Source organism: Chlorocebus sabaeus, chromosome 7 (assembly GCF_047675955.1).
Source record: "Chlorocebus sabaeus isolate Y175 chromosome 7, mChlSab1.0.hap1, whole genome shotgun sequence".
Taxonomy (NCBI): Eukaryota; Metazoa; Chordata; class Mammalia; order Primates; family Cercopithecidae; genus Chlorocebus; species Chlorocebus sabaeus.
This window is the reverse complement of record NC_132910.1, coordinates 89,396,185-89,423,188: the sequence shown is the minus strand read 5'-3', so window position 1 is coordinate 89,423,188 and position 27,004 is coordinate 89,396,185. Positions and strand designations below refer to the sequence as shown.

Genomic DNA, 27,004 nt, shown 5'->3' with positions numbered 1-27,004 from the left:
CAGTGTTTTTAACTATTATAATGAGCATAGATCAGCCCAAAGACACTGTTCATGGGCTTCTGTGCTTGCAAAAATTTGGGGATTTTCTGCCTTTCTCTTACCAGCTTGTGGCAGGATGTTCTAACCATGAACCCAGGATGTGGTTTGTGCACTGTTGGGTGGTTTGTTCCTCTTTAAGAGAGGCTACGACCACCTTATCTAACCCACCTCAGACACAGAAGATTTCCCTCATTGCAAAATGTTTTATTTGGCAGCGTTACACTAGATACGTCCAAGTGCATTAGAGAGTACACCAGGTCTTTCCTTCTTCTGACCAAATCATCATTATTCTCTAGCTTACATCTTCATCTAGGCATACAGCCACTTTTTAAACTTCACCTAGATTGCTTCCTCTCTCGGAAATGGTCTTTCTTCGTTTTTCTTCTTCTTGCTCAACTTCTTATTTCACTGAAGTGTCCTTTATGCTGTGGAAATTTCCTTATTTCCGGGAAGAATGATATAGTTACCTTTGCTCTTCTAATGCACTGTCTATTCTTCTATGGTTGTGCTTATTTATTATTACATTAAATTTGTACAGTTCATGTCTTTTCCTGGGTGTTCACTGGGTTCTGAACTTCTTCAAGATGGGGACTGTTGCTGACGTGTACATCTCCTGCCACAGTATCTGGCCTGAGGAAGATGCTCAACATTTTCTTAAATGACTTAGCCAGTGGCGAAGACCCCCATTGGATTAAAAACCACCATAGGATGCATCTTCTTCTGGATCAACTGGGAATTTGTTTGTAATACAATTTCCCCTAAGGTCCATGATTATTCCATTATATTCTCCTATATTATTTAATTCATGACATGGTGTTGGGAGTTGAATTGTGTATTCTCAAAATGCATATGTTAAAGCTCTAACTTCCAGTACTTCAGACTGACTGTATTTGGAGAGTCTTTAAAAAGATGATTAACATAAAATAGGGCCATTAGGGTGGACCCCAAATCCAATCTAACTGGTGTACTTACAAAAAAATGACATCTGGATACACAGAGAGATGCCAGGGATACACGTGCAGAGGGAAAAACCACGTGAAAACACTGCAAGGGGTGGTCAAGGAGAGAGGCCACAGAAGAAGCCACCCAGCTGCTCCCTGGTCGTGGCCCTCCAGCCTCCAGGACTGTGGGAAAATACATTTCTGCTCTGTAAGTCACCCAGCTTTTGATATTTTGTTGTGGTATTCCTAGAAAACTATATACATGGGAATATATCTGATACAGTCAAGTAATTTTTCAAAGTATTACTATGTATATTAAGAGAACATATTTTAAAAATAGAATAATTTTATAAAATTTTAGTACTCAAGGAAATTATTTAACAAAACTATTCTTGTATTTTTTGTGATCTGATGTCATACATTACAAAGAACATCAACTCTTCCTGCATCTTGGGCCTCCTGACTTTTGGATAGGAACTATATAACTCATATGTACACATTTCTATATTCAACACTATAACTAGTATCTATTGCACATGTAAACAATGCCCTTGGTGGCATTAGGTGAATGTTGTACTGAGTATACATATTTTTCCTTTCTTTTTTTAACAGAACTGGAGAAAAGTGAAAAATGTTGGGTTCCTGTGATAGGATTACCTAAATAGCCCCAGTATTTGTATATACCCAATGTCCAAACTCCCCAGATTGCCTCAAGATAAACTAAATTTTAGAAAATTTTTTTGGTTAACTATTTCTTCTCTTTATTGGCAATGTGTATTTTATTTGTGGTAATTAACTGCCTAGTGTACTTTGTCCATCTTTCTTTTTTTAATGTTTTATTTTATTTTACTTTAGATTCTGGGATATATGTTTATTTAACCAAAAAAAAAAAAAAAAAAAAAAAAGCAAATTCAAAAGACATGTTTTTACTTCTGAAAACCTATAGGTATAACTGATTTTACTCAGGCTAGTCATTCTGATGATTACTCTAACTTCTAGTGAGAAAGTGTTGGGATCTTTTTTAAAATTGTGATCCTCATTTTCTACTACCTGATGCAGAAATAGCCACTGTTAGGAAGAGTTCTTTGGCTATTTAATTCAGTTGCATATAGAAGGGCTTCTAAAAGTCCCAGAAATCAGCCACAATAGTTTTCCATCTTGGGAAAAGCTCACATTTGCTTTATAATAACATGCAGAGGCTATCATATTGGGACACAAACCTGAATTCTCTAGTTCTCATCTTTTGATATAAAGAGCTATATTGAGTTAATTTACTCTGTAGGCTTGCCATTCTATGAGTCTACATGATTGAATTTTCTGTTCCATTGATCTGATGAGGAAAGATGCTGGTAGGAATCTGGCATAATCACCAAAAGATCGTCCTAAAATTTATATTTTATTACCGTCTTTTTCTATGTCTGGTAACCACCAAATGGTCATCCTAAAGAATGCTCGCTTTCTATACATTTTTATTCGCAGTGGAGAAATATATGGACTGAGTGAGGTGTGTGTTTACAAACATATATATAAACTTGTGTGTGTATATATATATAATTGCATGTGTATTTATTTTTAGAGGCATGTATCATAGAACACATAACTTATAGTTTATATACTACAGACTCAAACTCATGTAAAGAAGGAGTTGCTTTACATTTGAGTTCATTATCGCATTCCATCATCACAGACACTTTATGAAGTAGATACTAGTAATATCTAAGTAATATTCTGGATCCAAGGTCACTATAAAATCAAGATGACTGCAATTAAAACAATTCTCTATGACTTAGCCCAACAAAGGTTAATACTCACCCACAAATGTTAATGCAGAATTTCTAGTTGGACAGCTTGACTCCAAGGGGCTAGACCTGGGCCCCTTCCATTAAGTGACTTTACTCTTTCTAAAATTTTCACTTCCAGATGCATGGACTAAAGAGAGTGGGTTTGGGAAATTTCTTGGAATATTTTAGGAGTATGGTGTGAATGAGGCTTCTATTACTTCTGGCTGCATTCCAGGGCTTGCTGTCAGTCATATGGCCAACTCAGCTGCAAGGGAGCCTGGGAAGTAGAGAGACACACACTGTTGTATGCACACTCTAATAGTTCCTGGGCCCCTCATGCAGTCAGTAAGTAGAAAAACCCCAGGGACTACAAAACCTACATTAGAAAACATGTCTGGCAAATTACTTTGAAATCCTGTAGGTGTTTTAGGACAATTCAAGAATATTTCCAAACTTCTTCATGGAACTTTTTGTTTATCAATTTGTAGATCTTAAGGTATTTCATATAAATATAAATAATATATATAAATATATAATGTATATTTTTGTTTTGAGATGGAATTTCACCCTTCACCAAGGCTGGAGTGCAATGGTGCAATCTCGGCTTACTGCAACCTCCTCCTCCTGATTTCAAGCGATTCACCTGCCTCAGACTCCCTAGTAGCTAGGATTACAGGTGCGTGCCACCAGGCCTGGCTAATTTTTGCATTTTTAGTAGAGACGGGATTTCACTACATTAGCCAGGCTGGTCTCAAACTCCTGACCTCAGGTGATCCACCTGCCTCAGTCTCCCAAAGTGCTGGGATTACAGGCGTGAGCCACTGTGCTAGGCCAGCATTTCATAATTTTACTGAGACAGCAATAATCAAAAAACAAATGTAACCTTGGCTGGCAAAATCTTCAAGGGTCCCCACTCTTGAAATTGAGAACAACCTTTAATAATGAAGTCAACAGTTAATTGTGCTTTTACAAGATGGAGGTTAACTGATGAGGATAAATGAGCTATGAATGTATTTATTGGTATCACCATGAAATTTTTTGGTAAGAAATTCAGGGAAGTTGTTTATTTGCTATACTAATGCAGGGACTAACAACTGTAATACTCCTGCTGAGTATGTCACTGACTAGACCACAAATACCTGACACTAGATTTCATGCTTTATTTATTTATTTATTTTTGATAGGGTCTCGCTCTGTTGCCCAGGCTGGAGTGCAGTGGCACAATCATAGGTCGCTGCAATCTCAAACTCTTGGGCTCAAATCGTCTCTCCTCCCCCACCTCAGCCTCCCTAGTGGCTAGGACTACAGGTGTCTTCCATCACGCCCAACTAAATTTTTGGGTTTTTTTGTAGAGACAGAGTTTCACTATGTTGCCCAGGCTGGTCTCAAACTCCTGGCCTCAAGCAATCAACTCCCAAAGGGTTACGATTATAAGTGTGAGCCACTGGGCCTGGTCTAGGTTTCATACTTTAAATATTGCCTTTATTTTCCTAGTGAATACCATGTACTTTCAATTATTGCACTTGTTACTGGTAATTTACAGAGGACCATTACATTTCACATTACTAGTAACTTGAAAAATTAACAGATTTATAGCAAGTAAAGCATATCATATCTGTCCCAATTGGTGGTTGTGGCCTAGTAGAAGTGACTGGGTTTTGTTGTTGGTGGTGTTGCTGTTTGGTTTTATTTTTGTGGGAGGTTTTCTGGTAAAAACTAGAAATCCTGCTAGACAAATTCTGAAAGAGCTGCAACTCTTGACTATGGTATTTATTAATCTCGGCCTTATTATTTTTGCTGTGTAATTTTTGGCAAATTATTCTAACTCTGCAAGTCTCAATTTCTTCATCTATAAATTGAGGATGAAAATATTGACCTTTTCTGGAAAGGTTCCTGTAAGATAATACAGTTAAAGGACTTAGTATGGTTAACTGACATATTGTTCCTCCAAATGTTAACTCTAATAGTAATAAAAACAATCATTGTAAGTGTTATTACTATTATCTTGGTCCCAATTTATTTTTCTTTAAAATGAAGACAATAATATCTGCACTGCCATGAGAAGTAAAACAGTTATATATAAAATGTGTGATATGCAATAGTCAATCAATTGAAATTGTTTCACTATCCCTTTCTAGCCAAAACAGAACCCAGATTTCTCTCTACATTCGGTTACAGGACCTTTAGACTCATTAATAGTCCTTTGGATTCTGAATTTTAAAGACTATTTTTGTAAATTTTCAGTGTCGAATGAGAGATACTTGGTGTTTAGTATTTCTTTGATCAATTTCCACAACCTTCTCCATTTGTAAGTTATTGAGTTGGTTGTATCTGTTATAAACCACTCAAATTGTGAATATATGGATTATCCAGAAGGCAACATAGACTCTTCATGTGTTTACATGGAGTTAGGTTTAGCTGACCCTAAAGCCATGACTTCTCTAATTCTAGAGATAGATTTGCTTCTTGTTTTTTGTTGCTTGTACATAGAAGATCTATTGTCTGTTTTGACAGCCATATATACAAATAGGTTCTGATTTATCAAGAATCTTAGATTTTCTCTGTGCTGTATCTGGATTTAGCATTCATGTTATGCTACCCTGGGTAATGGCCATTGCCATTGCCCAGGGATATAATTAATAAGCATTCAATCATTTGACAACAGTATTAGACACCCAAGTCAGCAGACTATCAACTACAGCAAGTCACAGGACTACAGGCATTGACAGTTCCTATATCAATGTTAAATCTTCGAAAAGAAGATTTAACTAATGATCTGAAGTAAAGAAAAGAAGTAATTCCTTGGGGAAAATGTCTTTAGACCTTCCGAATTTAAATATAGTTAATGCCATAGTAAACTGATTTTCCCTTCAGAATTGGTGGTGTTTTCTACTGAACTGTTGGTTTTGCAGCACTAGATTAAATTGAAATCCTCAACTGTACTGAAGAAAGAAGTAGAGGATCTGAGTAAGTTCAGCTGCATCTCTACTTTATTCTTGAAGTAGAGACTGCTCTTGAAAGAAATTCCTGCTGCCTTGACAATTTCCCTTTCTCTTTTGGATTATGGAAATCACTACTACAGTAGACTTGTTATTCTTGTTCTGCATTGCAGTCTTTCTCCCCATCTGTGTTTCTTTCTTAATTAGGATTATCTGCCATCTCTCACTACTAAAAGTTAGGTAAAAGTCATGATTCTCTGGGCTTCTAAGCAGCAACATGATCAGTAAGACCAGCTTCTGGCAGGAAAATGAAATTGTTTTTAATGTTAAACAAGGTAACTGCAGGATTCCACCTGCAGCCCAAGTATCACTGGGAACTGATAAAAGATGAAGTCAGGATATTACTCTCTGATCAAATGGATTGCTTTTCAACATAGCTTTTTAAAAAGAATCTCATCCCAAAAGCCACACAGCTGTAAGCCCAAGATGTAGTAAGAAATGAGCCGCTTATAGGAATTGGAGATTAGCAGAGCCTCATTAGGGATCCAGGCAGGGTAAGCCACAGAGAGGCAGCTGTATTTTTCTGCGGATGGGCCTGAACCTTGGAACGGATGCATTTTGGGGAAATGCAATTTTATTTTGGGCCACATTTGCCTAAGGAATAAAATGTTCCAAGAGACTCCAAATACCACTTCAGGGACTTTTAATGTACTAACCTAAATTAGCTAACTTATTGGGAAAGAGGCTCTGTTCGTATTTACTGAGATGTCCAGCCTCAACTCTCAGAAGTGTCTGGAGGAGATGTGTTATTACTGTAGTGAACTGGGAAGTTGTGGGAGGCTGGAGAATGGGGGCAATCTGGGGAAGATTACATCATGATTCATCTCTCTCAGGTGAGGCTGATGCTTACTCTCCTTAAATTGCTACCGTGCAGGAATCAGCATGGTTGTGCCCTTGTAAAGTGAATGAAGACATGCAGAAGTATTAATCTTCAAAGGGCTTTCATTTTCTCAACATAAAGACTACCTTTCCTAGGCCAAAATTATGGTCTCTTAACCACACGAAGACCTGTGCTTTCCTTAGTAAAGCCTGTATTTAAGGAATGTTGCCAAGGTTAATGTCATGTGCTTATGTGTGTTTATTTTGCAAAACATCAATTTAAATATATAGAGCAGTAATATCTGTCCTAAGCAGTATGCACATAGCCCTCAGGAAAGCCATTTTGCAACCCTACAAGAACATTCCTTCTATGGATCAATAACACACTTGGAGAGATGATTTCGATTCAAGTCATTTTCTTGCCTTTGGTTCCTCCTTTTCCAATGTGGTTCAAAGGTACTGCAGCAGTGTTGTTGATTACACACACACACCGCACACACCGACACCCACACCCACACACACTCAGAGTCAGTGAGAAAGTCTATGGGTAATTTTGACCTACAGTGCACTTCTTTCTTTCCCTGCAAAAGTTGCCAGGTGATCATACACAGCAGGAAAACATTAGAATGTGTAAATCGTAGAGAAAATCCACAGGGTAATCATTAACCTCAGGCAACCAGCAGGCCTATCCCTCACATTCTCGCATGCAATGCTGATGGAACAGGTGGTGTAAGGCAGTTACCGCCATGGTGGAAAGTAGGGAGCACATCTTAGAAGAAACCATGGTCTGTAATTATTTGGGGGCTGACAGTTGCTGAACAACTTCCCTAATGATACATGACGCATGTCTTAATGCTTTACTCAGGCAGAAAGTAAACTACTTTACAACCAGAGTAGGCCCCATAACTCACTGCCAGCTTCCTATTTCATAACTCCTGGCGCTGGGTATGGGTGGAACATGCCAGGTCTCTGTATTTATGGTTAACTCTTTAAAAATTATTTAAATTCTTGAAATAAGTCTTCATGTATAGATATGATCACTACTTTTTGGAATATGGTGGTTAGGGAGGAGAAGTGACGGGGAGCCTTCTAGCCTTAGAAGAATTTGGAGTCCCTCAGAAAAGTGCCCTATAAATTCAAAGGATAATCATCTGGGTCATTTTTGTCATTATTTCCATCTAAACAAGTTTCTAGATGTATGGTTGGACATAAAAATAATCTTGTGGAATGTAGTTCTTGGAGCCATGAGAAATGTGGGCAGACCCTGGGAAGAAATAGCATCCTATTGGCGATGTCTTCAGGGCTTGCTGACTCAGAAACTTTCAAAATGCAGAGCACAGGAAAGCTGTGTGAGATCCAAGAACCCTCTTCACTTTGCACAACTGCTTCCTCATATATTTGTGCCATCTGGTTGAACGTGATTACTGTGACTACCAACGAAAATAATACCCCAAATTATCCACTTAGCTTCATTTGTCAGAACAGAGAAACAAAGCAAAAAGAAAATTTGCATTATTTCATGGAGATTACATGTATCAGTGCGAGGTGATATGGTTTGGCTGTGTCCCCATGTGTTGTGGGAGGGACCCTGTGGAAGGTAATTGAATCATGGGGGCAGGTCTTTCCCAGGCTGTTCTTGTGATAGTGAATAAGTCTCACAATATCTGATGGTTTTAAAAAGGGGAATTTCCCTGCTCAAGCTCTCTCCTCTTGTCTGCTGCCATGTGAGACATGCCTTCCACCTTCTGCCATGACTGAGAGGCCTTCCCAGCCATGTAGAACTGAAAAGTCCAATAAACCTCTTTTTCTTCCCAGTCTCAGGTATGTCTTTATCAGCAGCATGAAAACTGATGAATACGGTAAATTGGTACCAGTAGAGTGGGGCACTGCTGTGTGACACCCTTGGGGCCCTGCATCCCAGCTGCTCTAGCTGTGACTAAAAGGGGCCAAGGTATAGCTCAAGCTGTTGCTTCAGAGGGTGGAAGCCCCAAGCCTTGGCAGCTTCTATTGGTGTTGAGACTGCGGGTGCACAGAAGTCAAGAATTAAGGTTTGGGAACCTCCGCCTAGATTTCAGAAGATGTACGGAAAGGCCTGGATGCCCAGGCAGAAGTTCGCTGCAGTGGCAGGCCCTCATGGAGAACCTCTGCTAGGGGAGCACAGAAGGGAAATGTGAGTTCGGAGTCCCCACACAGAGTCCCTACTGGGGCACTGCCTAGTGGAGCTGTGAGAAGAGGGCCACCATTCTCCAGACCGCAGAACGGTAGATTCACCAACAGCTTGCACTGTGTGCCTGGAAAAGTCACAGACACTCAATGCCAGGAAAGAAGCCAGGAGGGGGGCAATGCCCTGCAAAGTCACAGAGGTGGAGCTGCCCAAGGCCGTGGGAGCCCACCTCTTGCATCAGCGTGACCTGGATGTGAGACATGGAGTCAAAGGAGATCATTTTGGAGCTTTAAGATGTGACTATTGGCCGGGCGCGGTGGCTCACGCCTGTAATCCCAGCACTTTGGGAGGCCCAGAGGGGCGAATCACGAGGTCAGGAGATGGAGACCATCTTGGCTAACACGGTGAAACCCCGTCTCTACTAAAATACAAAAAAAAAATTAGCCGGGCATGGTGGCGGGCACCTGTAGTTTCAGCTACTTGGGAGGCTGAGGCAGGAGAATGGCGTGAACCTAGGAGGCGGAGCTTGCAGTGAGCCGAGATCCTGCCACTGCACTCCAGCGTGGGCGACACAGCAAGACTCCGTCTCAAAAAAAAAAAAAAAAAAAAAAAAGATGTGACTATCCCTCTGGATTTTGAACTTGCGTGGGGCCTGTAGCCCTTTTGTTTTGGCCAATTTCTCCCATTGGGAATGACTGTATTTACCCAATCCCTGTACCCACATTGTATCTAGGAAGTAACTAACTTGCTTTTGATTTTACAGGCTCCTAGGTGAAAGGCACTTGCCTTGTCTTGGATGAGACTTTGGACTGTAGACTTTTGAGTTAAGCTGAAATGAGTTAAGACTTTGGGGGAACTGTTGGGAAGGCATGACTGGTTTTGAAATGTGAGGACATGAGATTTGGGTGGTGCCAGGGACAGGATGATATGGTTTGGCTGTGTCCCCACCAAATCTTATCTTGAATTCCCATGTGTTGTGGGAGTAATGCAGTGGGATGTGACTGAATTTTGGGAACAGGACTTTCCTGTGCTCTTCTTCTGATAGTAAATAAGTCTCATGAGATCTGGTGGTTTTACAAAGGGGAGTTTCCCTGCACAAGCTCTCGTCTCTTTTCTACTACCATGTGAGACGTACATTTCACCTTCTACCATGATTGTGAGGCCTCTCCATCCATGTGGAACTGTGAGTCCATTAAACCTCTTTTTCTTCCCAGTCTTGGGTATATCTTTATCAGCAGCATGAAAACTGACTAATACAGAAGGAGAACATCTCATTCAGAAGACTACCTTGATGATAAACCTTAGGGATGAGGAGGATAAACTGTGGTCAGTGTGTTTTAGTAGCCAAAGGTCTTGGCTAAATTGTATTCTCAGGAAGGCAGGAGCTGTTTGAGGCTCTCTTTGTTTGCTGAACACGACTGGAATGTGTTTGAATATAAAAAATATGCAATAGGTGCTGAGGTAGGGAATTGACTCCTCATGTAAAGGAAAGAATGAGAAATTTTTGAGGAAAACCTGGGGGAGAGGAGAGAAGGATCCAAAGTCAAGATATTGCAGTAAGAAAGTGAAAAGTCAAAAGAAAATAATCTTCCATGGAAGTTTAGCTGAAGCAGGGTTTTAGAGGCAAGAATATCTGATAAATTTTAAATTATTTGATGTAGGGTGCAAAATGTTAACCTTCTTCTCCATCTTCTTTATGCAAATGTTAGAAAATCTGTCAGAGGCATTTAAACCAGAGAAACTCCATCTTGAATTGGGGCTAGGTAGAATAAGGCTAAAACCCCCTCGGCTGCATTCCCAGATAGATAAGGCATTCTTAGCCACAGGATGAGACAGGCGGTCAGCACAAGATGCAGGTCATAGAGACCTTGCTGATAAAACAGGTTGCAGTAAAGAAGCTGGCCAAAACCTACTGAAACCAAGGTGGCGACTTGAGTGGCCTCTGGTTGTCCTCACTGTTATACTCTGACCAGTGACATGACAGTTTAGAAATGCCATGACAATGTGAGGAAGTTACTTACATGGTCTGAAAAGGGAGGCATGAATAATTCACCCCTTGTTTAGCATATAATCAAGAAATAACCATAAAAATCTGCAATCAGCTACCGTCGTGGCTGCTCTGCTTCTGGAGTAGCCATTATTTTATTCCTTTACTCTCTTAATAAACTTGCTTTCACTTTACTCTGTGGACTCACCCTGAATTCCTTCTTGAGTGAGATCCAAGAACTCTCTCTTGGGGTCTGGATCAGCACCACTTTCTGGTGACAAATCTACATTTCACACTTACGGTGTGTGTGTGTGTGTGTGTGTGTGTGTGTGTGTGTGTGTGTTCCATAAGACCACTCAGAGAAGTAATAAGTTCTGCACCCAAGTTTTCTCAGAGAGAGCAAAAAGTGCATTGACTGACCACCTCAGTATCAAGAAGATGAGGAAAAAGCTAACCTAATTCTTTCAGTTACTGGAGAGAAATCAAACCAAAGCAAGTTTTGGGGGGCAGGGAGGATACTAACTCCGGCCTGAGAAAGAAAATGCCTAAGTGCAATTAAAATGAAAGACCCTGAAGGAAAGGAAAGAGATAATAAAATTATTTTAATTATCATTATTGTAATTATTTTTAAATAGAGTCAAAGATTTCCACATTGCTTAATTGTTCCAATGTTGTTACTATTTTCTTTTCTAAGCCTCTTCTGATTATCTTAATACTTAACACATCTGAACTCAGAACTCTCCTTTTATCCCTCTAGAGATTTTATTTTAGAGTTGAGATAACAATCTTGGTGCTATCATGATTTGCCAACTCAAACAAGATGAGAAGAGATCAAATACATAATAGCCAAGTAGGATATGTGGAGATGTTTATTGAGTTGCATCACATTCTGGTTTTCTGTTGATGTTCTTCCTTTTGTTTTTGAAGACTAGGGGACTTCTTGGCTCATCTGACAGAGGCAGCCTGTGGATCAGCAAATCCTAAGAGCTAAAAGGACCTTAGAGATTATCACCTTCTCAATCTATGCTGGAGACTTACCTGTTCTCTCACACTCTAGAATAGAGATTTAGTCCCGACTTGAATTATTCAGGGGTTCACAAGGCTGATAGTTAAATTTTCTGAACCTCTGAATTATTGAAACATTTTTAGGTAAACCAAATTATTTTCTGTTGTCTCTAGCGGCCCAAAGTTGGAGAACAAAACATTCTAAATCATGGTGCTAGACTTGCAAAGGGGGTGATCCTAAATTGGGCCTGCCTGCAGTAGTTATCATTCATTCACAGGCATCTATAAAAGGCCAGGGTTGAAAGCCTTCCAGAAAGACATTTCTTTGGGGAGCATTTTCTGTGTCACTAGGATGAGGGGAGAATTAAGTACTTTCCATCCCACTCTAAGTGAGAAGCCTTCAAGGAAGAATCAGGCTAAAACCCTGAAATAATGTTTTGGTCAAGCTCTTGATGTGTGAAGATGTGATACTTGAGTTACTCTTGGTCTAATGTGAGAGGCTGTGGCTGGAGCTGTGCCTTGCTGGTGACAGAAGGAAGAAAAATGACTTTGAGAGTGAGCTATAGAATGAGCTGCACTTGTTCCAGCTGTAGGCAAATGCGTGTCCTTACTAGTATCTATTTGAATCCCACTGAAAGGAATTGGCTGTAGGTCAGCTTGAAAAGGATTCCACCCAAAAGGACTGCGTGAAGGGACAAGGAGAGCACAGCAGAGGGACCCAGCAAAAGTCCAGATTAGTCCTAAGCAGCCGGCTGGAGGAGCAGCCTTGCCCAGGTTGACCGGCAGTAGAGGAATCCTCAGTAGAAGAGTTTCTAGGAATCTGCAGAAACACTGTTGAGAGACACTATCAGCAAAAAAGCCCTGAAAGTAACTCAACCAACCACATACAACTGAGCCACTTTTGCCTAATCTTCTCTCAGTACCTGGGTCTGACCTAGGAGCCATCAAAGAGTAGCTAGGGAGTGAGGGGAAGAAGTGGAGCTGGGAAGAGAGAGGAGGTCAATCACTCATGCACTTCAGATTTCCAGCCAGATACAGGGGAAGGGAGAAGTTTCAAATAGGATAAGATTCAAAGCTTTTTATATTATTGGGTAGGGCTTTGAAAAGTACTGAAATGAGACTGTTCTTGTGACTAAATGGGGGCAGAGAGGCTTGTCCTAGATGCCAATAAATGATGGGGAAAGAGAAACACCCTAGGGGTATATATGAAAGGTAAGAGGGCAAAACCTTGCTTGCTTGCTTGCTTTTTCTTTCTTTCTCTCTCTCCCTCCCTCCCTCCCTTTCTTCCTTCCTTGTTCCTTTCCTTTCTTTTCCTCTTTTCTTTTTTCTTTCTTTCTTTCTTTCTTTCTTTCTTTCTTTCTTTCTTTCTTTCTTTCTTTCTTTCTTTCTTTCTTTCTTTCTTTCTTTCTCTTTCTTTCTTTTCTTTCTTTCTTTCCTTTCTTTCTTTCTCTTTCTTTCTTTTCTTCTTTCTTTCTTTTTTTTCTTTCTTTCCTTCCTTCCTTCCTCCCTTTCTCTTTCTTTCTTTTCTTTTCTCTTTCTTTCTTTCTTTCTCTCTCTCTCTTTCTTTCTTTCTTTCTTTCTTTCTTTCTTTCTTTCTTTCTTTCTTTCTTTCTTTCTTTCTTTCTCTTTCTCTCTCTCTCTTTCTTTCTTTCTCTCCCTTCCTTCTTTCCTTCCTTCCTTCTTCTTTCTCTTTCTTTCTTACTTTTCTCTCTCTCTCTCTCTCTCATTCACTCACTCTCTTGCTCTTCCTTTTTGTATCGTACTGAGTCTAGCTGATTCAATAAATTAGTTATACTTAAACTGATAGCGATTGATTTTCATTTTCTTCAGCTTTGGTTTTATTCCTGTCTCTGAAGACACACATAAATCATTTATTCATATACTAAATTCAACACCTTCAAAGATTTGAAAATAGCATTAATGGGGCCATTGAAATTATTGATATTCAAGGTCAAAAATCCTCTAATTCCTTAGCCAGTTTTAATTTAACTGTATTTTTATCCTACACCTGGTCACCCTCTTCCCCTGTTGTGCTGGGTTTATATCATTCCTCTTAAAACTGAGACTTTTCTTACAAATGTACTCTGAGCATAGTGAGGCTGTTCCTGCCATAGATCCTGTTCGGCCGCACTGCATAGTGATCATAAAACTCTATAATGCAACAGGACCAGCCAGGAATAGTTATGAGAAAGTAAAAATTAAAAGTATAATTTTCAAATAAATTGGTGCTAAAGAGTCAAATTTGAATCAGATGCATTTTAAAGATAAGGCCATTCTTCTGTTTAGGTGGAATAGTTAGATGGGTGGCAATATGGTATGATTTGATTGTTAACATTATGCAAAAAGTGTTTTTCTACAGAGCACCTAAAATGCTAGTGAATTATTTTGTTTTCCACTGACCAGATGTAGAACACTGGAGAAGTCCCTTAAGATTACAATGCACTTTTTTTCCAACGGGGAACTAGATGAGAATGAATTAAATTATTCATTTATTGAGCAAATACTATAAATAAGGCACTATTGTATCATATAATCAGCTTGATTTGTTCTTGAAACTAGTCCAGAAGTGAGAGGGAAGCTAGACAAATGTCCAGCTAACACTGGTACAGAAAAAATTGAAATAAGATACAAATTCAAGCACCATGAAGGTATATATTGGCTCTCAAAAAATATTTGTTGAAAAATTGGATGAATAAGCTACCACACACAGTGAAACCCAAGGAAGAATAATTTGTGTCCCTTCCTGTTTTATAACTCAGTGATTTTTGTACTGGTTCCCCTTTTAAAGAGTTTCTTCCCTTTGTCTGGTATTATTTAGAAATTTAAATATTCCTAAGATGTAACTTATTACACAAATAACACTTTTTTTTAAAAAAAAAAGAATTATCGCGGCAGTCACAGAGAGCTGAAGAATACAAAGCATCTTGCTGGCAGGGAAGAACAGACCAGAAGAGGGAGAAAACAAGATTTAGAAAAGGTGACTGTGGACAGACAGGAGTGAAACTCTATTCACTTCTCAAATATCCTAAGGTTGTTCATTCAGTACGACATACCTGGACCCCGAATTGCTTGGAGTGTTTGTTCCTCAAGCACTGTGTTTGTTTTGAAATTTCATTGTAAGTCACAGAAAGTTTGGGATAATGAAGCTGGAGCTGAGATCAAAGTTTGAAAATTTTTATTCATGAAATGGAAACTAAATAGAACCTGTTGGTAACAGATTCTAAGTGAGAATGGAAGGTCTCCAAGAGCCAAACGTTTGACTGGGGTGAAATAAAGAAGGAGAATGTCACAGCTGGGTTTTCCCCAAAACCCTTTGTAATTCTAACCACATAGGTGTCACAGGAAGTCACTGATGCTGGTCTGAATTGCATGGAAGTACTAAGTAGGGAATAATGTGAGCTGATATGGTTGAATAAAGCATACATTAGGGAATCAGTTTAAGTCTAGCATGTAACTGGAGGGGTTGAGATTGAGGAGGAGTGCTATTGTACATGTATTTAGAATATTTTAAATATTACAAAATAGCTTTTTTGACTCAATAGTTTGGACATATGCAATTACATAAACTCAAAGTTATATTAGCATATTGGCAGGAAAAGGAAAATGTGTTATCTGATGAAATTTAAAAAGGATAAAGTAGCTATTATTCCTCTCTCTCTTAAGAGTTCATATAGCTCTTGGCATGTAATGGATGGAAATTATGATCAATGGGGCCATAAGCTATGCAGTGGGTGGTAGTGCATGTTACAGGGATGTGATCATGAACATTCCACATCTCAAGAATGATTGCAAATTGTTCTCATTTAATCTTAGTTTTTATGTGTGCAGCTAATTATTTTCCTGTAAGAAATAGGTGCTAAGAAAGTTAGTTGTCTGCATGAGTCATGTGCAGTAAAACCACTTTCTCCTTTTTACTTTTTATCATTTTAAATGTATTCAATATTTCTTAACACAATTATTGCATTTTTTATTGCCCCTATTCTTTAAGTTTTTTAGCCTTCCATGTTTGCTATTTTATGCTGGTTTTTGGCCATTTGATTCTCATCTGCATTCACCTGCAAACCAATTTGGTGAAAGATATCAAATTGGCTGGGTGTGGTGGCTCAAGCCTGTAATCCCAGCACTTTGGGAGGCCGAGGCAGGTAGATCATGAGGTCAGGAGATCGAGACCATCCTGGCTAACACGGTGAAACCATGTCTCTACTAAAAATACAAAAAATTATCCGGGTGTGGTGGCGGGCCACTCTAGTCCCAGCTACTTGGGAGACTGAGGCAGGAAAATGGCACAAACCCAGGAGGCAGAGCTTGCAGTGAGCCGAGATCGCACCACTGCATTCCAGCCTGGGTGACAGAGAGAGACTCCGTCACAAAAAAAAAAAAGAAAAAGAAAGAAAGATATCAAATTAACCATTTTTATTATTTATCTCCAAAAGTTATTTGGAGAGATAGCTATTTATACTACAGCCTAATTTTAGTTTTCTGAATGATTTATTGATTTCAGTGATTATACTTTTGGGTTTATTACTCATGGTCACACTCTGTATTAATGAGCCAATAATAGCATATTACTTGTAATCAAACTCATCTGGCTTCCCTCACCAAGAAAACAACAGAGAAGATAGACACTTCTCTGCACAATGTATGCTTCTTTTTTTAATCTTTAAGGATCAAATTTCTGATTATAGATGTGGTTGGTATGCATTTGCTTTAACAGAAATATTGCTATTCTACCCTCACAATTATGTATGTAAATAAATATGGAGCTATTTCAGCTTCAGTCTTGAGGCCCTAATATAATAGATGCTAACAATACCCATGTTCCAAAAGGAGATGCTGTTAATTGTATTTCAATAAAACTGATTAAAAATGTGATTAAAAAAATACTTATTGCATTTAAAAAGCCTGTAGTAGTTAGTCTGTAGTCACTCAAGAAGACCAGAAATTAATAATTGGAAACACACAATTCCAATCTTGGAAAATGATCAGGAAGAGAGCCTTAAACCAGAAAGTGAAAATCCCTCAAGTTTAATGATATTGTAGATCTTCTAGAAGTGTTCTTTTCCTTTCTTGGGTGAAAGGTGATTATTTGAATTTCTAATAAAAAAATTACTGAAGTCAGAGAGGAATAGTGCCTCTATGTATCCGCTTGAGGATCCAGTGGCAGTAGAGCACAGGGCTGCCATTGGGTTGGTCAGCCTATGTGATGGGTGAAATTATGAGATTCAAGATGAGAAACAAAGACACATAGGAAGAAAATGGACACGCGATGGCAGAGGCAGAGGTTGGCATGATGCACCTGTAAGGCAAGGAATGCTGGCAAGCACCAGAAGCTAGGGGAGGCAAAGATTTTCCCCTACAGGTTTCAGAGGGAGCATGGCCCTGGCATCCTCTTGATTTTGGATTACCAACCTCCAGAACCATGAGACAATAAAGAACTTTCCCGTGTTTGAAGCCTCCCAGATTGCGCTACTTTGTTACAGCAGCCCTAGGAAAGTAATACAGAATGTAGTTAGGCTCCATTCTGTATGTATGTATCACATACAAAGTGATACAAAATATAGGCAGTTTTCCTTGGTCAGGTTGTGAGACATATGAGAGAAAGAAAGAGTGCTCCAGGGTCATTTCAGATCTCGTTCAAATGGACTACTTGGTAGTGCAAGGAAAACTCAACAAAAAGATGTTGAAAGTATACCCAAGAAGAGAAGAGTTCTGAGTAATGCTCTCAGGAGTGCTTCCACTGAGGGCTGCTAGTTAAAGATTTTCATGATTTTCCCAGAACTTCAAGTATAATAAAATAAAAATGCAAATAAAAAGATTTTCATGATTTTCTGTGATGAGGGTTTCCCAAGAACCCATGAGTATTTTCAAAAGAGAAAGGATCTGCTTTAAACCTCAACACAACCATATCAGGGCCTAAGTAAAAACTCTCCTGCCTTTTTATCTACTTTACCTCCTGTTTAGATCCTGGAGAGGTAACAAATCCACAGTAGCAAGCTGAAGGAGGAGATGCTGAAAGAGGATAAAAGGGAAGAAGGCAATCATTCCTTCTCTCTTCTCCCACTGTAGGTGGTCAAAGTTAATCAGGAGCGAAGCTTTAACATTGAATTACATCCAGGGTTGGTATTACATTGGGCAGAACATATTCAAGGTCCCAGAACAGCTTGGGAGAGTGAAGACTTCTTAATTTTTTGAGTTTGACCAGAAAAATCATGGGACCTTCCCTAGATTCCATATAAACTGGGTATGTGGGAGGCAGTGAAGGGTGGAATAATCAGCTGTGAATTGATATGTAAAGGCAGATTTGATAAATGAATAAAATTATTTTCCATTCCACCTCATGAGTCTTGTTCATTCTAAGTATTAGAAACACTAAACATTTTATACAAAAAGCTCCTTTTAGATATTATTTTATTCTGTTCTCATGAGAGGCCTATGAAGTGCACAGATACTGGTGATGAATAGCTGAAAGAGATGTAGACAGACTTGCACACACTTTGACATGGAGATATTATTCCTCTCTGATTTCAGTGATAGTGATTTTAGGTATTTTCCCCTCGCCATTAGGAAACACACTATCTTTGAAAATGTTATTTTTTTATTAGAAATTCAAATAATCACCTTTCATCAAAGAAAGGAAAAAAACACTTCTAGAAGATCTACAATGTCGTCAAACTTGAGGGATTCTCACTTTCAAGTTTAAGGTTCTTTTTGTGATTATTTTCTAAGATTGGAATTGTATGTTTCTGATTTTTGGAGTCCTCTTGAGTGAATACGAACTACCAACTATCACGGGCTTTTTAAATACAATAAGTATTTTTTCATCACATTTTTAATCAGCATTATTGAAATGCAATTAACAGCACATATTAAAAACGTACAATTTGATAAGTCTTGACATAGACAGTCATCTTTGAAACCATCGTCACAATAATAAACATAGCCATTAATTTCCAAAAATTTTCTCATGCCCCTTTGTAATCTCCTCCCCACCCCCAAACACATAGCACTTCTCTCTGTGAGGAGGTTTTTTAAATTTCAGTTTTCCTTTCTTTAGTATATATGAGGCTGTATACTAAAGTATATGAGCCCATACAAGCTATTTCTTCTTCAGTAAGTGTTGTTTGTTTCTCAAGGAAATTGTCCATTTTGTCTGTCATCAAATTTATTACCATAAAGTTATTAATAATATCCCTTTATAATTGTTTTAATAACTGCACAATCTGTAATGACATCACCTCTCTCATTTCAGATATTAGTAACTTATGTGTTTTCTCTTTTTTTCTGATCAGTATGGTTAGTTTATTGATTTTATTCATCAATAATAACCACATTTTGGTTTTCATGATTTATGTTCTTCATTGTTTCTTTGTTTACTGTTTTATTAATTTGCACCCTGATTTTTGTTATTTCCTTTTCTATAATTAAGTACTTAATTTTCTTTTTTTAAGGTGTAATCTAAGACCTTTCTTCTTTTCTAATGCAGACATATTCATGCTATAAGTGTCCCTCATATATTACTTTGGCCATATTAGACAATTTTTGATATGTGTACTTTCATTTTCATTTATTACAAAATACTTTCTAATTTTACTCTGATTTCTTTTTTGACCAATAGGTTATTTAGTAGAGGGTTATTCAGTTTCCAAATATTTGGGGATTTTCTAGGGATCTTTCTGTTGTTGATTTTGAATTTAATTTTATTGTGGCCAGAAACAATACGTTGTATGATTTGAACCTTTTTTAGTTCTGTCAATCTTTTCTCTTCCTACACTATGGCCTGGGAATTCACTTCAGAAAGTGAGCTGGAGCATGGGAGGCATTGTTTCTCGCATTTTAGCGATCACTGTCCTTTGTTGCCTGAGGGCCAATGTCTTAAGCACTGTTATTTTCTATATTTGGTCCAGATTTTCAGTTGTTTCAGGTAGGAAGGTAAATCTGGTCCCTGCTAGTCTATCTTGTTTAGAAGCACAAGTTTGTATTTAGGTTAAATATTGTTTTTATGTGCTTTCAGTGAAGCTACTATATAGGAATTCTTGATTCAGCTCTGTGTTTGTAAACAAAATAGTGGCAAAGTAACAGGAAGAATCCATAGAAAGTGGGCAAAATATGTGCTTGGTTAACGTCTGCCAGGAGGGGTCTGGAGTTTGGGGGGAAAAAAACCATAGTGAGATATACCAAGTGTACAAAATCAGACAACAAAATGGTTAATAATAGTAATTAGACTTCTAAGGACACCATGAGTAGAAGACTGTAGTTGATTGTAGAAATACAGTGATGTAATAGGCAAGCTCAAATGGAGACAAAGGAAGCCTAGGGTTCTAGTTTTTGCATGGACACTGTGAGATATTGGCAAGTGACCTACCCCATCTAAGAATTATTAATAAAAATAATATGGTGACTTGGAAATAGATTTCTGGACAGCATTCACAGAAATTCTGATCTAACACATTGGAAGTGGGGCCTTCAAATCTCTATTTTTGTTAAGTTTTATACCAGTTATATTGATGCAAAACTAGTTTGGGAGTCTGCTGATAAGATGAGCTCTTACATTGCTTTTCAACTGTAGCTTTACTCATATTTAACTTTTAGTAATGATAACACTAGCTATCGTTTGTTGAGCACTGCATATGTACCATCTTGGGTGCCTTACATACACGTCCCCTAGCCACCTAGTCTTACACAGCAGATCTTATTATCCTCATTTTCTGAAAGAAGGTTGACATTTCTTTCTTAGAATGGCCTAGGAATTTGCCCAAGGCCACACATGGAGTCTGTCTAGAAAATAATAAACATAAATTTTATTTGTGACCTGGCACCAAAACTGTGCTTTTTCTATTTAATCATGCTGCCTATCAAAAGACTAATCTGTATATCCTTAATGTTTTAATATTATTGGTTCATGTTAGTCCAGTTTGTCAAAGATAAAATATTATTTTTTAAAGAAAGGGTCTAAATATTCTAGAGAAGCATAAACAGAAGTGTTCTACAGATAATGGAAAAATAATTTTAAAATACTAGTAGTTTATTGAGCACTTATTTACACTAGGTTAAGGGCTATATTACATTATTTATTTCAGTGATTTTTATGTATTTGAGGGTTTCTTAGGGACAATTTGTCCATTACCTATATATTATAATTTGAATGAATGTATTGACTTAAGCCCTTTGTAATACCTTTAACATATGATACTTCCTGTCCATAGGTAATTTATATGCGCTTACTATTTTCATGTATATCTTCCCTTTTAGCCTCTTCCACTTATCATCTCTTTATTTTTTCCTATTAGTTTCTTTCATTCTTTTGTCATTTTTCCCCTTTTTATAATTCAAGGCAGTGCTTAAGAAAAGTCCCCTCTATGTGTTTATTTCTTGTTTTCAATTTTAAAACACTTGATAATGTTATTTCATATCAGAAATGGGTAGAGACATTCATACCATCCAGGTGTGAAGAAAGTGAGAGAATGTTATACGGATCAGGCACAAAGATATTGCTGGGAACCCTGTGATTCAGGTGAAGTAGAAAATATTTGTATTTCAGAAGTTTTACCAAGATTCAAAGGAAGAATACAATTAATAAAAATGAAAACTTTTTATGTCCTGGCCAGATCTTTCATAAATATTTGTAATATGTATTTGTAAAGTACTTTGAGTATTTGGGGCAATGCTTTGGATTGGGGTCACTGATTTAAATTCTGTCCATTCCCTCTCTTTCCTACCAATTGCCTTTGTCTCCCCTCTCCCTCTATTTAATTGGAGCTTTTCTCAAACTTGAGCTGATCTGAATGGAGTTACAAAGTGAAATTAACTAATTCCCTTGAAAGAAGTAGGGGTAGCAATACTTCAGAAAGCTTATTAATTCCTCTTTTCACTCTGCCTCCCTGCTCTGCTCTCAGACCTCACTTGGAACCCTTGGAGAAGGAAAATTAACAAGCACCCTGAAGCTGAACCACTACAGCCTTTCAAGGGAATTGGCTAATTTCACTTTGCTGCTCCATTTGGAGCAGCTGGGGGTACTGATCTTGAGGGAAATAATAGGACCTAGTGCTTGACATCCTTTACATTTTTAAATAAAATTCTATTAAGTTTTCTCATCAAACTAAAAAATGGTGTTCACCATATGCCTACATCACTGGTTTATATACTGACCCAAGCTATTCATACATCTTCCTCTATTTTCATTTCTTAAGCCAGTTCGAACCTTCCAAATTCTTTTTGATCCCTGATACTGAATAACTTCTTTCCTAAATGTCCAATAATTTTGTTTATCAGTAAGCAACAAATAGTTTAGTCATTTCTTTTTCTAGTGGAGTTCTGACTACAGTGACCTCTGCCCCTACTTCCTTTTCGAATTGAAGATACTTTCTTTGGTCCTTGTTTAGGATATTCAGTCTTGGTCTCTTAAAGCAGAAGTATTCTACATCATGCCTATTTCTATGCTTTACTTAGAGAACATCACAGAAAGAAATCAGATGGCCCTTGGTGAGGGCTCTCACAATGCTCTCATTCCTGAATTCTCTCAACACTTCTGTAGCATGACCACACTTTCAGATTCACAACCCATTCTTTTTCTAGGTTAACAAATTCATAGGACATTAACAGTTTCACACTGTACTCTGGGGGCATTTTAGCATTAACCTCTTTACATTCTGAGCCTTACCCATGTGAGTCTTCTCAGTTCTTCTCAAAGATATTTTAATGATGGCGCTTTATCTTTTGCCTTATGGTGACTACATTTCTTCAGTTCCCACTTGTGTGGAAGTTTCATAAAAATCCTGCTTAGAGTCTGAAATGAATTGCTTTTTGTAGAATGGCCCTTCAAGTAGTTCTAGACTAATGAGAGCAAACAAGATGGACTTGCAAAAGTTAACATTCAAAAATATATAATGTTTAAAGTAACTATCATATCACCCACAGGCACTCTGGACAATCAGAGGTAGATGCTTCTTTTTGATATTAACCACATATATTTCTGTGTATCATCAATTGCTGTTGCATGCTTTTGTGTTGTGAATGTATTAAAAAGTATTCTTTTTGAAAAAAATGGAAGACTCCAGTTTTGACATCAGAGCCTCTGACAAGTGAATCTGTTCTCATTATCTCAACATCTATCTTGGCTTGTAAAAATCCTGCAGGTTTATGATGCATCACGGTATCCTTCACTACCTCCTCTTGTTCTTAAACATAAAGCTGCCACTTGTGCTAGGACAAGCTTGATAAGATTGTCTTATAGATCCAATTCATTCAAAGGGAACATTGCTGCCGACACTAACATCCCTTTGCCACAGCTCTTCTCTGCCTGAGTTAGAATATTATGCTCGAGAGTTAGAAGGATGAAGTGCAGATATACTATATGCACAAAATTACCACTCACTCCTAAAGGGTTAGAGCCTTAAATATCAAGATATTCATTCTAATATGAACAGAGGAAAAGTGCTGTTTTTGCACTTTCTTAAATGAGGCCATAGGTTTCAACCATCTACTATACTATCCTTAGTAAGTGGACAATAAGAAGAATAATAAACCGTGGTTCATTTTAGATGTTAACCCACATCCAAATACCTGAATGACCTTCTCTCAAAGCTGTTTTAAATAAATGGTGTATAAAATACACACCAAGAGAGTCATAAACGGCCAAGGTGATATTTGAGGCCTTATGGGAGGTACTCATTTCAAAAATTCCATGCTCTGTCACCTCTAATGATCTTTGGCTCTTCATTCAGCTGAGAGTTGGCTTTTTAATGAACAAATGCCCTAAGCAGTCTAGATGGCATTCTTATTATGGTCATATATTTTGGAAGTGTGATGGGGAAGAAACTGATATAAGAAGAAGGTGTAAGAGAAGGAAAAGAATACCCGAGAAATGGAGGGCATACATGTCCCCATCAAAGTGATAATAAATGTGGTGGGGTTGCAATGCCTGTGGTTGTGAATGCCAGTTGATGAATGAAGCCTCATATTTTGCACCCCCAGACTTTAAGGATTCTGGATGTATCCAAGTGTCTGTTGTATATAAGTCTGATAGGCACACAGTCTAGCCCACAATCAGTGTACATGTATTTTTTTCATATTATAGAAATGTGGATGTTCCCTGGGGTTATAAAACAATTCTGGGGTCTTCTGAGGTATTCCAGGAAGTGTGGGACCAAGTAAACTGCTCCTAAACCTCTTGGAATGTCTTGAATTCTTGTAGTTAAGAAAGGAAGAGGAAAAACTCTATAAATAATTTGCCAGGTTTCCACTAGTTATCTTGGCCTGAGAATTGTCCCCTTGGAGGTAGTCCTGGTAGAGTTTAGAGCACCCTTTTTTTTTTTTTTCCTCCAACTTCAGCAGTCTCAGAAGCTTCTGGACCACACTGGAATCCTGTTAAGAGTTAAATATAAATATCTCAGCAGCGTCATGGGCTTCTAAATCAGGCAACAAGAGGAAATTCAAATATCATTACCTCTAACTCAGTTAGCCCAGGTCATGAAGCTCAGGGACTTTTGATTATCTTCAGTGATTGATTGTGGCTCCTAAATGGCTCTATTCCATATGGAAGCATCTTTTCCTTACATTTGAAACAAAATATTGGAAACTAAGGTTTATGTTAGCTCCTTTAAGCACACTTTCAAAATTATATTTGGTTTATGTTAGCTCCTGTAAGCACACTTGCAAAATTATATTTGATAAATTTTTGGGTTTTGAAAGAAGCCAGATACCATTTTAAAGCATATTGTGTCAAATAACATGTTTCCAGTTACACCTGGAGGAATTATTAGCTTTTTATCATCAAACAAAGACATTTGCTTTTGTACTATATAGGGACTCTGGACTAATCAAGAAGCACAAATGACATGTAGTAATTGCTTTAATATAATTCTAAGTGACTTACTTGTCACCCATGTATAGAGTAGACTTGCATGTATATTTTCAGCATATTAAACTTGCTTCCAGTATCTTTTCGATTTTTTTTTAACTGCAAAATGTTTTCATTAATTTAGATGACTGGGAGCTAAAGAAAGGTAGCTTCTGGAAATTCCTTTCCATGTATAAGTCTCCAGATTCAAATAGTATTTATCAAGTTAATGTTATGTATCAACTTCAGAACCCTGCCATTTCATTTATTTATAGTGAGACATGAGTAGGTAGAAATAGCCATATACTTTGTTTTTCATTCTGATATGTGTTTAAAACGAGATGAAATCAGTATCTGACAAGGGCATTGACCAGGGTATCTGTAATTCACAAGTGATGAGAAGGGAAGAGTTAATGGGATTTTTAATATGCTGAATAGGGCTTTTCTGCTGAACAGCACTACATTGTCTGAGAGCAACAGCTCTTGAATATTAAAAGAGAACCGTTTTGTCTTGTCCTGTTGCCATGGAAGGAGAGAAAGTGATTTTAGAAAAACAAACAGGAAAAGTCTTGAAGAAATTAGATAGATTTGAAAACAATTTGCCTGGTGGTATTCTTCTTGCCCAAACTGTATATATGTATAGGAGGAGGGCAGGGCAAAATAATCCATCCTTCCATTGTTTTGAAGACAGATTAAAGCTCTATTGCAGTCCTTGAGACAGTGCAGGATGGGAGTGCTAAGGCAGGATGAAACTAGTATGTAGCTACTATACACATTGGGACTGTCCTTTCATTAGGCATTCGTAGGTGCACTTACTGCACCACCTTAGAGGCAACACAAGCTACTTTTTGCTTTTATGTGACCATATATTTGTTGTAGGAAAGAAAATTTTAAAAACTATTTTATCTCCATGGATTGGAAATCTTTCTTTATGTTATGCTCCATTAAAAAAGAAAAACAAGTTCAAGGTCTCAGTGCTTCATGACAATAACAGTTTATTTCCTACTCTGTCAATGCAGGTTCTAGGAGAGCTGTGGGTCTGCCTCACATATCTTCCTTATTTGGTGATTGAGACTAAAGGAAAGAGCCTTATCTTGGTCTTGTGGCAAAGGGAAAGAACAGTGACAGAGCCATGGGATGGCTCTTGAAGCATCTACCCAGAGGTGGCAGATAGCACTTTTACTCACACTGCATTGGCCATAGTAAGTTACATGGCCAAGTGTGATATAAATGACCTCCTCAGACCATGGAGTATTCGCAAAGACAAGCATTTCAAGTCACATGCTAACAGATAGAGGCATATAATTTTCTTTTAGGAAGGAGAATGAAAATACATAATTGAGATAAATAATGCCATCTTCATCACCCTTGATCAGTTTTTGAAGGCTTATGGAAATAAAATGTGATACATTGGAGGCTATAGATCTTGCTCCTTAGGTGTATAAGGAGTTAGGCTAGCAGTGATTCCCAGGGTTTAGAGTTCCTGAGGATCACCTAAATAAGTTGTTAAAAATGTAAGTTCTTTCAGCCCAATGCCCATCATTCAAAGAGTAAATAAAGAAGTTATGATATATATATATATATATACACACACACACACACACACACTCCATGAGATACTATTCAGCCATAAAAATAAATGAAATAATGGCATTTGAAGCAACCTGGTTGGAACTGAAGACCATTATTCTAAGTGAAGTAACTCAGGAATGGAAAACCAAACATCATATGTTCTCACTTACAAGTGGGAGCTAAGCTATGGGGGGATGCAAAGGCATAAGAATGAAAAATGGACTTTGGGGACTTGGGGAAAGGGTGGCAAAAGACTACACATTGGGTACAGTGTACACTGCCAGGGTGACGGTTGTACCATAATCTTACAAATCACCACTAAAGAACCTAGTCATGTAACCAAATACCACATGTTCCCAAAAACACATTGGAAAAAAAAAGAAATAAACAAAAGGAGGAACAATTAAAAACAAAACACTCCTGTTCTAGAAAAAGGAGTACGAAGCATAACTAAATTAGTGCTTAGGCATGAACATTTGGGTGATAAAATTACAAAGAAAATAAAGACGTGATTATCATAAAGATCAGGACTGTGATTACTGTTGAAAAGAGGGAAGGGACTGTGGTTAGGATAGATGGATGGAAAAAATATATTTTTTAAACCTAGCTGTGGTTACAAGGGTATTTGGTTTGTTTTATATAGTCTTTTATATCTGTTAGATTTTACAATAAAATGTTTTTTTAAACACCGAATAAAAAACAGCAGGTTCTCTGATGCAAGACAAGGATGCCCTCTCTCACCACTTCTATTCAATATCGTATTGGAAGTCTTAACTAGAGCAATTAGGTAAGAGAAAGAAATAAAGTGCATCCAAATAAGAGAGGAAGTCAAACTATCCCTGTTAGTAGATGACATGATGCT

At 37.9% G+C, this 27,004-nt stretch overlaps 1 non-coding gene across 1 annotated transcript; it reads right to left on the bottom strand.

Moving 5' to 3' along the window:
- Window positions 1–4,458: 4,458 nt before the first annotated feature.
- Window positions 4,459–4,520, bottom strand: LOC119624016 (U7 small nuclear RNA). Its single transcript, XR_005240106.1, has one exon. It is a non-coding gene; the product is annotated as a U7 small nuclear RNA (small nuclear RNA).
- Between the last annotated feature and the right edge of the window lie 22,484 nt (window positions 4,521–27,004).